Source organism: Cryptotermes secundus, unplaced genomic scaffold, assembly GCF_002891405.2.
Source record: "Cryptotermes secundus unplaced genomic scaffold, Csec_1.0 scaffold3148, whole genome shotgun sequence".
Taxonomy (NCBI): domain Eukaryota; kingdom Metazoa; phylum Arthropoda; class Insecta; order Blattodea; family Kalotermitidae; genus Cryptotermes; species Cryptotermes secundus.
In genome coordinates, this window is record NW_019726321.1 from 28,866 (window position 1) to 41,843 (window position 12,978).

The window sequence follows — 12,978 nt, forward strand, 5'->3', positions numbered from 1 at the left end:
TGTCTCCCCCCTGTCCAGTCGTACTCTAACTTTCTGATCCATGTACAATTTGCTAATCAATCTTCTTTCATGCCAATCGATACCTGTTTCTTTCAGGATCTGCATTAATTTGGTCCAGTTTACCCGGTCAAATGCCTTCTGCCAATCTATGAAGCAAACACACAGTTCTTCATCTATCTCCAAAGTTCGTTCCGCTATAATTCTCATCATCCCAATTGCATCCCTGGTTCCTTTTCCTCTTCTAAATCCAAACTGATCTTCTCCAAGTACATCCTCTATTTTCCTTTCAATTCTTCTTTTAAGTATCTTTGCTATTATCTTTGCTGTATGTGCAATAAGACTTATTGTGCGATGGTCGCTGCATTTTGTAGCTTTTGTCTTTTTCTTTAAGGCAATCATTGTAACTTCTGTGGATGCACCCAACTAAAACAGTGTTGGAGTTGATTAATGTTTTTGGGATTTTTTGCTTGTTACTTTAAAATTGACATACGATGTGTTTTCTGAATTTGATTAAAATGGATGCAAAATTCTACGTTTGTCATATATTGAGCACCTTGATCCAGTTTCCTTCTTCATGGTTTATTTTGCATTAAGCTAATTATGAGCTTCATTCTTTACTACAGATCTTTTTCTCCTTTTTTTTCTTCTTTTTTTCCTCTCTCTCTCCGTAAATGTATGGAAAGACATATCGCATATACTTAGCTTTTGTGAAGGTCGCGGCATAGCTCAAGCGCTTAGTTTCATGCTTTCCAAGGCGGTTGCCCGGGTTCGATTCCAAGTCTTGTCAAGTGGGATTTGTGGTGGACAAAGTGGCGCTGGGGCGGGTATTCTCCGAGTACTTCGGTTTCCCCTGCCAATCTTCATTCCACCAAATTCTCAATCATCATAATAACCCGGGGCAGTGGCTTCCGTGCTGAGTGGACCCAGTTGGACTCCACCCCCCACTAATCGAATTTATAAAAATAGCTTTCCTAAATCTTTTAAATGAATAATTTAAAATAGTTTTTGGGAGTCTTAAAATGTTTTCATGGGTCTGACATTGAGCGGGATGAAGTTGACTGTGGTTAGTGATCATATGTTGGATATGAAATTTTGCAATAATAGTATGAGTCATTGCAAGTAAGTACAGTTAGCGGTATGTGTACCATGTAGGTATCGAACAGGTGACAACCAAATATGAGGGACACTGGTAAGGGTTGGGATATTATGACTTGTCTGCTGAAATCTTCGCGGAGTGAGCGATTTCATCACACAAGACTGAATCTTTTATATCTGGGTAACGAGCCGCTTTCTTCAATACAAGAATCGGACTAGCAGCCGTCTTGAGTGTAAGAGTTGGGCTATGTCCCACTTAGATAGTTATTGTTCGTACAGGTAATTTGCATGTTACATGGTGATTATAATTAGTAAATACCTGTTCCTAAATTAAAACTGAGATGGGGTTGACAGTACGGTTACATATATTTTAGCAATATTATAGAAATTGTTTATTTTCTCGGGAAAATATTTTGAAGTACAAAAACTGTGACCTATTAGAAAGCTCTAATGTCCAAACTTCAAGACGTAGTTGTGTGTCAGGGAACAACTGCTTTAAATGTAGTTTCATTTTTCATCAGGGTCAAGTTGGAAATGTGGGAGGTGTAGAACAGATTGGTTTAAATTGTCACTTGTAGGAGGGTACGCGAGACGAAATGATGGATTCTAGTTTGGATTTATTAACAGCTTGGTTACATGCACTCTTTCAATTACACTCAGATACAGCGTTATCCCTGACTTACATACACCTCATAACCCACTGTTGCATACACTGTCGCACATATAAAGTCTTCTAAATCACACTTGATATCCTCACAGGCGGCCTTCCGTATTCCTGGTTCAATTTCGCGTAATTCCGCCACTCTCAATTATTCTTAACTTATACTAGCTCCTTAGTCCAAGTCCAAGTCACATTCCGACTGACGGTCGGTCAGTCAGTAAGTCTGACTTGGTGTCAAGCCCCAGCTGGGGCTCATGACCAGATATTTACTATTCTTTGACAGTTACGGTATTGTTTTGTAGGGCGCCCTCTCTGACGAGAGGACGGGTCTGTCTTTTTCATATGCTGCTTGCCCTTGCAAGCGCGGTCTTTTGCTGATCCGAGTCCCTTGTGACTCGCGACCATATTTTATTGTCTCAGATTTGAGACTTCCTTTTACGTCGCCTGCTACGACTCGCAGGGTCACGGTGGAGGTACTCGACCGCTACTCCACACGGGGGTGGCTTCTTAGTTACTCCAGTTTCCCTTATAAACCCTCAATAGGACAGGCGCAAAACGCAGCTTGCTTCACTGTTGCATGACGCCGTTTTTACACAGGAGTTGCTTGGCATTGCTGCCTAGAGTTGTTTACTTTTGCGTACCAACAATCACGGTTCGGTTCGGTTCAGCTCGGCTTTGCACGACACGGCACGGAGAAATATAGCTTTCCTTTTTGTTGCGTAACCTTGTTCCACTGTTGAGTAACTTGGCAACAGGCCGGTTATCTAGAGTCTCTCTTTGTTGTAACTCGTTCCACATCCCGTTGCCGACAACGGCTTGACATGTCACACTGCTCCCTCCTTAAGGCTGTTCATCCCGAATAGACTACAGTGCATCACTGGTCCTTTCCTTCCGATGTTTTACTTGCAACGTCTATTTTTTCTCGGGATCTGTTTTTCCTTTTTCATTCCCGTTGTCCGTTCTACATCCGCTCCCTCCTTAAGACCAGTTAGTCTCGAGCGGGTTCCTGCTAAGGTGCTAGGAGATCCAGTTGCATCATATTCATCCAAAGTTCTTCTTACCTACTCTACCCCCTCCTCTCTCCGTCTATCTCACTCTAGCGGGAGCCATAAATCCGGGAGTGGCCGGTACTCCCACTCCTCCGGCTACTCTTAATGCTTCTCTTTTCCCATCGAGGGGAGCCACCCCCTCTGCACGGATCACTTCATCATTCTTCATAACCAACAGACGATCCGGCTGCTCGATTCCCGAACTGCAGTCCGAAAGCTCTCTTGACGAGCTCATCTGCTGCCCTCTCTATATTCGGACTCAGCTGCCATCTTGTGCCTGGGTACTTTAATTGCTTGCTGCCCTCCGGATACACCTGAAGTCTTTTTCCGAACGTCCCTCCTTCTGGGCTTCTTTGTGAGACATCGTCTTTGTTTTCTCCCATAAATCTGTATCCTGCACAGAGTATAATCCTCCTGGATGCGGTTACTTATTTCAGCGGTGCACAATTTCCGTGGATTTTAATTTTTCTGAATATGTCCCTCTTGCGCCCTGCCACTCTTGCACGGCGAGATATTTTCCTGCAGGCGGCAGCAAATATCCTCTAAGAACCACAATCTACTCCAGTCAGTTTCATCGGCTCTCCATGTCGTCCAGCAGCTTGCTTCTTGCCCCTATGACGTTTCTTCCCTCCTTTGGCCGGTTTCACAACGGCTTCTATCTTGGAGATTTCTTGATGCTTTGCTCCATCTCCATCATAGTTCGCCCTCAATTGTGCCCTCTGCCCTTAGGAATAAAATGCAATACTTCACGCAGGCAGTATTGCCTCAAAAATGTTTGTATTCTACTCTTGTATGCACAGATGCAGAAATTTCCTTTTACATCCATTACTGCTGTCATTGCCATCACAGAAGAAATACATACAATAGAGAAATGGCACTTCATAATCAAATTACAGTCAGGTCAGCAACAAAATCCAAAACAAAAAATGGACAATACTTAGGTATCAAAGTTAGCATACACGCCATCGCAGTGATGAAATTACTAAGAAAACCATTCCATACAACATATTAGTTTCCACTACGAAATTATATAAAATAATAATTTGAGTTACAAAATTGGTAAGTAGGACACGGAAGACATTTCCCTATACATTTGTTACAAACACACACACATGACATTAAAAACAAAAGATTCATGCTATGCAACACTCGCTTAACATTGCGCAAAAGTACTGAAATACAGAAGGTACAAGGAAGAATATACTCTGAAATGATAAGGGAAATTCATAATATTGCAGTTTGTGAAGGCGTTGCTATGCATCTACCGCGAGATGGGCGGATATACGAGGGGAGTCAAAAAGTTCCCGGAATGGTGGTATAGCACTCTAATGGTAGGACATACGGCAACGTTTACTTAATCACCTTCGAAGTAGGGCCCTTGCGCGCACACACACTTTCTCCATCGATCCTGACATCGTTGGAAGCAGCGGTGGAAGGTTTCTTTTGGAATCTTCCGGAGCTCAGCCGTCGCATTCGATTTCATGTCCTCCATTGTTGCAAAACTGTCCCTTTGAGGCCCATTTTCAGAGTAGGGAACAGCCAAAAGTTACTCGGAGCGAGATCCGAAGAGTACGGTGGTTGAGTGATGACAGGAATATTTTCTCTGCGAGGAATTGCTGCACAACAAGCGATGTGTGGCTCGGTGCGTTATCGTGATGCACAAACCACTGTCCCTGCCACTCGTCGCGCCCCTTCCTCCGAACCGCATCGCGCAACCTCTGCAAAACTTGCATGTAAAAATGGCCAGTAACAGTACCAACTTCTTGCTCCAACTCCTCGATGGTCATTCTTCGATCACATCGAATCAGTTGTCGCACTTTTCCAACCATTTCTTCGGCTTTGGATGTCGAAGGTCTCTCGCTGCGCTGGTCATCCTCTAACGTCTCCTGCCCATTCTTAAACTGGGAAAACCAGTCGTAAACTGCGGATTTCTTTAGTGCAGTATCACCGTAAATTTTCTGCAGGGCCGTTAGCGTCTCTGAAGCAGATTTTCCCAATTTAAACATGAACTTGATATTCGCACGCTGTTCGAAATGCGACATTGCGCCGAATGACCAACATTCACGTCTAATTCAAACGGAACAGTAACGACATTGCACACTGAAACCTGTCCAGACCTGTTGCGCCTGCGAGCAGACATGCTGAGCTTCCCACCACAACAGTGTGTGCGCTATCTTATCGCTCGTTCTCCGTCTGCAGGGGAATTCCGGGAACTTTTTGACTGACCTCTGTACAAGGGCCGTTTCTGGCCAATAGATTGGTAATCACATTCCAGCAGCAACATACATGAACGAAACACTAGAAGAGCTGTGTTTTCCATTTGGTCCGTGCCAACATCGTATACGCAATGGACAAATTTAGAACATAGTTCTGTACGGGAATCTGTTGTTGGAGCCGTTACCAGGAAACTTATAGTAAGGGACTGACAACTCTAGACTACGTGATCTACTGAAATGTAAATAAGTAGGACCTAAAAATTTGTGACAGTGGTACATTAGAAGAAATACAGCAAAACCTGCCTCAAACGGACTTTTATTAAACGGAAATTCTCTTAAACGGAAAAATTTTCAGGTCCCGTTGACTTTGGGGATGAAAAAGATGTTACATGTCATAGATTAAACGGAAACTGCCTAACATGGAAAAGGAAACCAAAGTAAGCCTTTATACGGAACATTTCCAGTTTTCCGGAACCCACCGTTTACAAGAATTTTAGGCAACCTATATATTCTACAGAAGTTTGTTTCCTTTGACCTTAACAATTCAGTGTGGGAGTGGTTTGTCAATATCATGGCAAAAAATCACGGCGTGTCGGGTCCTATGGAACAGGAATATGCTAAAATCGTCGCTGAAAAAACGGGGAAGACTGAATTCAAAGCATCTACCGGATGTTTGGAGAGTTGTCGCAGAAGACATCAGATAAGTTTTAATAGACTTTGTGGTGAATCTCAGGAGATAGGGAACGTGTTTTAGATAAAACCAGGACGACGGGTAATGTCCGGAAACAAAATATTTGAATTGTAAATTGTTAAAATGACGGTATTATTATACTTATTTATAGTTGCGAACTGTTAAGTAGTCAATAAATATATTCACAAATCCAAACCTCATTTATAGACACACACTACACGTGACAATAGAGATAACATGTGTGTGTGTGTAAAAGAGAATTCAATCCATGGAGCCGAGATCTGGAGAAGACACAGTTGCTCTACTAATGAAGAACTCCCGAACATCTGTGAACACAGTCATTCAATTCCTTGTTCTAAAGAGCCTTATATTGTTCCCCATCCTGAGCCAGATCAATCCACTCAATGCCACCCCAAGCTATTTTTCTTTTAATATTGTCCCACCTATATCTAGGTCTTTCCTTAAGCTTTTCCACCAAAATCCTGTATACATTGCCATTTTCCCCAATGAATGCTACATCCCCTGTCAATCTCATTCTCTTTGAATTCGTCAATCGAATAATAAGCAACAAGGAGTACAGGTTATGAAATATATGACTTCCCCGGCAAACCCCCATTATTTCATCCCTCTTGGTTCCAAATGTTCGCAGGATTCTGTTCTCATTCTCACGCCATAGATAGGAAGAAGAAATCTGTGCATAGAGAAACGATATTCCTATCACATACTAGCTTGTGCATCGCCCATGTAAATTTTAAACCCGGCCAATACAGGGATGTAGGAGTAGGAACCTGTTCAAGGGACTGCAGTCCCTGTTTATTCACGATATGAGGGTATTTCAGCAAGCACAAACAAGTAATATTAATAGAATATAAGAAGAGGTAAAGCTTATACTTGCCGGTCACGGTAGCCGAGCGGTCTAAGGCGTGCACTGTCTTCGCTCGCTCGGAAGCCGGGATCGTGGGTTCGAATCCCACTCAGGGCATGGATGTTTAGTTTGTATGTGTGCGTTTTTCTGTGTTTGTGTACAGATAGAGGCCTTGCGACGAGCTGATCACCCGCCCAAGGAGTCCTACCTTATATCTAAAATCTAAAAAAACCGAAGTGAACGGATAAGTTCATGTAGGTAGGCCTAGGCCCACTGGGGCTGTAGTGCCAAGGAAACAAAGCTTATACTTATACAGTCCTTAGTAATGTAACTTACAGCATGAAACGTGACATTCATCATTCATACTATTTTTTTTTATTCTCTTAGTGAGGGGTGGAGTCCAACTGGGTCCACTCGGCACGGCGGTCACTGATTAGTCTCTTGTAGCCTACCCCGGGTGCTTATGATAATGGAGAATTTGGTGGAATGAAGATTGGCAGGGGAAACCGAAGTACTCGGAGAAAACTGGCCCCCAGCGCCAATTTGACCACCACAAATCCCACTTTACCAGACCCAGGATCGAACCCGGGCCGCCGCGGTGGGAAGCCGGCGACTAACCGCTTGAGCTATGGCGCGGCCTTTCATACTATGTTACATTTACAAACAAAATAAAACTCATTGTCTTGAGTCCGAAAGCGAACTATACCGACGGAGCGACCGACGCATTTCGGCGAAGTAAGTCCCGTGGTGATCGCAATGAATTCCCACAACCGATTATTTCGGTTTTATAGACCGGAGCCGCTATTTCCTTGAAATAGCTCCTCAATTATCCTCACGAGTCTGAGTGCACCCCGTTCCGGACCCACTACTTCTCAGAAAATCTGATAGAGCGGGGAATCGAACACGGGACCTCTGGATCCTAAGCAGGAACTCTGACCACTACAGTTACAATTACAAGCTTGATAAAAACGGTGACCAGTTCATCATGTGTAACTCTCAGCATTATACTTTGCAAGAGCTAGAAAAATATCTCAGTCTGTTCATAGACTTAAATCACATTACTGTGCAATTATATTTATGCAAAAAGGGCTGTATCTTATATAAAATTTCCATTATTAGTGTTGATCGCTGAAATTGGCCATACAAAGCCGAAACATTTTACGTGGTTGTAAGATTATTTACACAGAAATTTGGTAACACTCCAGGGAATTACGTAGTTACATACTCTATCTTGGCAGTACGGCTTCGAATCGCCGCATTTATGCTCCTGAAATGGTTATTGAATAAAATGCTCCTCAAAACACTGCTAGACACAAGTACTGCTCTGAAAATGGAAGTGATGTGTTTCTGCGAAACATTGCTAGACACCAACAAGACTAAAGACTGCAATGTGATAATAATTTTGATTGTTCCTAATTTAAAGAGGCACGCTGTAGCGTAGATGGTTGAGGCACTACGCTACAAGCCGGAAGGTCGCCGATTCGATTCCAGATGAACTGGATTTCTTAAACTTACCTAATCCTTTCTGCCGCACTATGGCCCTGGTGTCTACTCTGCCTCTAACTGAAATGAGTACCAAAAATCTTCCTGGATGTAAAGTGTGGCCGACGAGTAAGGCTTAAAGATAATGGGGTTATCAAAAAAGAATAATATCCCTGTGCTTAACGGTTATCATATTTCATTAAGACTAACAACACAGATCAGTTGCAAAGTGGGCGCGTGGTTACGACAACCTGAAAACCTCACTGCCTTCTTTGAGCCGATTGTCTGGAAAATGTGGAAGCCCCGACGTCTCAAACCACTATGGGCCTCCATGGCCTCTTACTGGTATAGCTTTATATTTGTCTACCTAATTTACATTAAACTCAAATTAACTAATTTTTCAACTTAGTGAATAAAGTGATAATTTCGTGAATAAGCATCACAACATGATGCTGAAATTAGTAGCTTACATACAGATACTTACTACCAGTAGTAACGATGGTCGGCGAAGGATGTTGGTGTGTTTTCATGTTTGGGAGACCCATACTCGTTCTCTCAGACAACCGCCTTAACCACCAATTGCCATGAACACCAACGTGAAACAGGACGTATATGGCGATGTGTTACTGCACAACGACAATTGTACTGTCCATTGCCCACACACACACAAACAAAACATCCATGCCCTGAGTGGAATTCGAACCTACGATCCCGGTTTCCAAGCGAGCGAAGACAGTACATTGTAATATCTTCTTGCTGGGTAAGGCGGGTAAGGAACCCACTAATTGAAGACGAATTTCTATGCTCAACAATTATACTAAGTTTTTATTAAAAGAAGTAAAAGATGTAGATAGTATATACAGTGTGTATACAGTACAGATTTTCGAAGAAGTCTCCTCCTGTTTTTAATCTTACTGGTATTATATATTAAACTTTAAAAAGAGGGCCAAAGAGGGTGGGGGGAGTCATGAGTACAGAGTTTAAAGGTTCAGTTGTGTACGTGCAGCATCGCGCGTGGACGAACCAAAAAACTTGACTCTCTTCTCTTCAGCTTGGGGGAACATGTTATCGAAGTGTTAAAAGGTCAGGAGTTGATAACATGTATCAGGCTTGCGACAGACGGTTTCAACTTCTCATGGAGCACCCTCTTGGCTAACACAAAAATTACACATTAAAATAGTATATAGTATGATCAAAAGTCTAAGTACATATTACAATATTACAACATGCCTTAGACCGCTTGGCTAACGTGACCGGCTCCTACCATTCTTGAGGCACACCAATTCACTCATCTCCAAACATGATTAATACTGCGTGTAGCATACTCCATGGGGTAGCGTTCAATTAAGCATAGAGACGTTACCTAACTAGAGCTGCCCTAATTAAGAGATTAATTGCTATTCGATCGTCCATTATATTCTTTAGCCTACTAATCCATAATATCGAAACCTACGCAATGGCAAAACCGAATCACAAACACCTACAAACCTTTCTGAAACTCGTGTGTTAGCTTACGTATCTGATCTAACACGCATTTGATCTCGCCACCGTGTTATTACAAGTTGTTCCCCTGCTTAATTAACTAAGCACCATGCCACGAGGATGTATAAGGACTACTGGTGTTCCTGCACTAGACGGAGATGAGTGATCGATTAGCTTCACGTCCCTGCCGTTTTAACCCCGGGAAAGAGAACCCGGTACCCATTGAACAGGGGGCCTGGATAGGCCCTGAGCTGGTGTCGACACTATGGAAAAGAAGAAACCCTGCCTCTGCAGAGAATTGAACCCAAGTCGTCCGGTACTTACCCCTTCCCTATACTGACTGAGCTAATTATCATGTGAGACTATGCATACATTGTTGTAATATCAAACAGAAAATGCGGGACAGAATATATTTTGGAAATCTAAATTTTATCTTGGCACTAAGTGCTTTTATCCTCATTCCCAGACAAAAGATTCTAAAACCAATGCTACTCTGTTTAGGTCTACTGCGTCTAGCCTCTACACGATCAGTGGAAAACGTCCGTTCACTTAATCATTCAGTGCAGAGCCGTATATGAAGAATTGTTTTCCTTTGCCCACATAGCCTGCTTGTGGGTCAGTGTACGGTTCTCACAATAAACAGTCAATATGTCCCTACATTGGTATGGGTAATGGAGGCGTAGTAAGTTGCTGTGACAGAAATTATATTATTATCTAGGGAAATTTATCCAGACTCGGCGGAGATGCAAGAGATTTGAGGCCCCTCATTGCGCTCACTTTGACTCTGGTAGAGGCTTTCTGACGTTTCGGAGGAACCATCTGCCTCCGTCTTCATCTTGCACCCTGAAACTTCTCCACTATACTAACGAACTAAGCCGCCGTGGTGGCATGTTCTTCGCATTTGCTTTTTCCCTTCAGGATCCAGAAATTTAAAGCGGGCGGCCTACTGAAGTTGTGTGGCTTACACCGAACATCCACAGCGCACAGTAAGTAAACACTGCGACAAGAACAGGTTCAAATAACCGCTGTACACAGTGCGTCTCCAACTCCATTCCTTTGAAGCGACGCCGAGTATAAATCGAAGGTCCCTAGACAAGGATGTCTACTCCTCCTTCTGACGGCTAGGCACTGGACGAGGTTCCTCGGGTAATGACAGCTGGAGCGAGGCTCAGCAGGACAGAAACAGCCGTGCTACTCGGACTCCCATGAACAGAACACACGAAATCCTCATCATAACGGACGAACTCAGGCTGTGTTAAATTGTGAAATCTTACAGATTCTGAGGAACTAACAAGGGGTTGTAAGGAGACATCCATTTAATTTGTAATACAATACCCTGTTCCCCACCCCACTAATCCCTTATAACGGGTGTTTGCATTACTCTTCAGGATAAACGCTTACCAATCTTGCAAAACTCCCAAAATTATACAGCGTTCTGTGTCTGTTAGAAATGATTGAGCCCATGATATACATACCAACATAAAATCTTCCAGCAAATCTTCTACCCTAGAGAACGAGGCTGCACCTTCTTCCGAAAGGTTGGTATCTATCTACCGGCTTCATTGCATCACATCTCATAACACAGCAATCGTCCACAAAGCTGATCATCTGACATAAAAGGTGTTTAAAGTGAGGCACGTACAAGGGGCCTGAATGAGGTGAAATGTGGTCCGCCCCAGTCTCAAATGTGGGGCCCCCGTCCCATTCCGAAATTAACATAATACATTAATATATTTAATAGATAACTAGCTGTACCCGGCCACGTGTTGTTGTGGCTCAGTCTAACGAAATATTTCAATTCAAACGCAGATCAATCGACACAGCTCAATCCCACAGCCAATTGCACTGAAAAATAAAGAAAACAGTTAAGAAAACGAAATGAAAAACAATAAAAAATAAACTATACTTACGAAATGAACGCTATGGTAAACGACACAGCCCAATTCCAACTCAATGTGACACGAACTAATTAAATCGAAATGAACATAAATCGAAACTGTTTATATTCGGCGATAGCTATCCCAAGACTGACTCCTTCGGCGGTTACTTCCAGACTCTCTTCTGTATCCCTCGGCATTTTTGAATTGAATTGAATTTATTTACATTCTATAAATCCTAAGTAGGTTAGTACCTTTGGATACAGAACAAGTCAAAAGGTTACATACATAAGTACAGGCAACTTTAGCTTAAAAATTAATATAACTTAATTTTACATCATTCTCTATTTACATTGAAGTATTCATCTAAAGAGTAGAAGGAATGAGCATGCAGATAATTCTTTAACTCTGATTTAAACTTTTTAGTATCATTGGCCAAGTTTTTAATACTTTGTGGCAGATTGTTGAACACTTTTATGCCAGTAAAGTAGACTCCTTTTTGATATACTGATAAAGTTGATGAGGGTAGGTGGAAGTTATATTTTTGTCTAGTATTCATGTTATAGACATCAGAATTTAATTTGAATTTATCTTTGTTGTAAACAACAAATAGGAGAAGCGATAATATGTATTGCGATTGAAGCGGTAGAATTTTTAATTTCTTAAATAATTCTCTACATGAATCTCTACTTCTACATCCTGTAATGATTCTTATTATATTCTTTTGTATTTTAAAAATTATTACACTATGTGAAGAGTTCCCCCAAAATATTAATCCATAGTTCATAATAGAATGAAAGTAGGCATGGTAAACCATCTTCAATGTTTCCTGTGACATAAAAGGCTTAATTGATCTCATCGCATAGCAAGCTGCATTTAATTTAGGTATAATTTGTTCAATATGTATTTTCCAAGACAGTGTACTGTCTACATGTATTCCAAGGAATTTTGTATCAAGTACTTTACAGATTAATTTGTTGGCATAACTGATGTCCAGATCAATTTGGTGGTTGTTTTTAGTTGTGAATGATATGTAATGGGTTTTATCAAAATTTAATGAGAGTAAATTGGCTTCGAACCATCTGTTTAAGGCTTCAAATACAATATTTATGTCATTTTTAAAGTTTTCAAATTTAGAGTTCTTAAATATTATACTAGTGTCATCTGCATATAGAATTGGTTTAGATTTATTGTTGATGGTTTTAGATAGATCATTTATGTAGAGAAGAAAAAGTAAGGGACCTAAAATTGATCCTTGTGGAACACCGTGCTTTATAATTCCCCAGTTTGAAAATGCATTATGACTGGAGTTTTTATTATTTATTTCAACTCTTTGATACCTGTTTTTGAGGTATGATTTGATCCATTCATTAGCTTTGCCAGTTATTCCATAGAAAATTTAATTTCGATAGTAAGATATCATGATTAACACAATCGAAGCTTTTGCTAGATCACAGAAAATCCCTCCCACAATTAATCTGTCACTGAGAGCACTTAAAATATAGTTAGTTAGTTCATAGGTTGCTTTTTCTGTTGTTTGGTCTTTCCTAAATCCAAATT